Consider the following 334-nt stretch of genomic DNA (forward strand, 5'->3'; position numbering starts at 1 on the left):
TCCCAGCTACTGGGGAGGCTGAGGCAGGAGAATGGCGTGAACCCGGGAGGCGGAGCTTGCAGTGAGCCGAGATCGCGCCACTGCACTCCAGCCTGGGTGAAAGAGATAGAGCCAGTCCCTCAAAAAAAAAAAAAAAAAAGAAAAAAGGGATGATCAAACACAATGCATCAACCTCCGGGAGCCGTATAAACCCTAACCCTAACCCAGGAAGCAGGCAAGCCTGTGTGTGAGTTTCCACTCTATTGCTGGTACCACTCGGCTCTGGCAACCCCGAAGGCCACCTTCCCCTGTTGTTACTGTGTAAGGAGGAAGGAGCACTGGTTTGCAAGTCAGA

The sequence above is a fragment of the Hylobates moloch genome, unplaced genomic scaffold (assembly GCF_009828535.3).
Source record: "Hylobates moloch isolate HMO894 unplaced genomic scaffold, HMol_V3 SCAFFOLD_23, whole genome shotgun sequence".
Lineage (NCBI taxonomy): Eukaryota > Metazoa > Chordata > Mammalia > Primates > Hylobatidae > Hylobates > Hylobates moloch.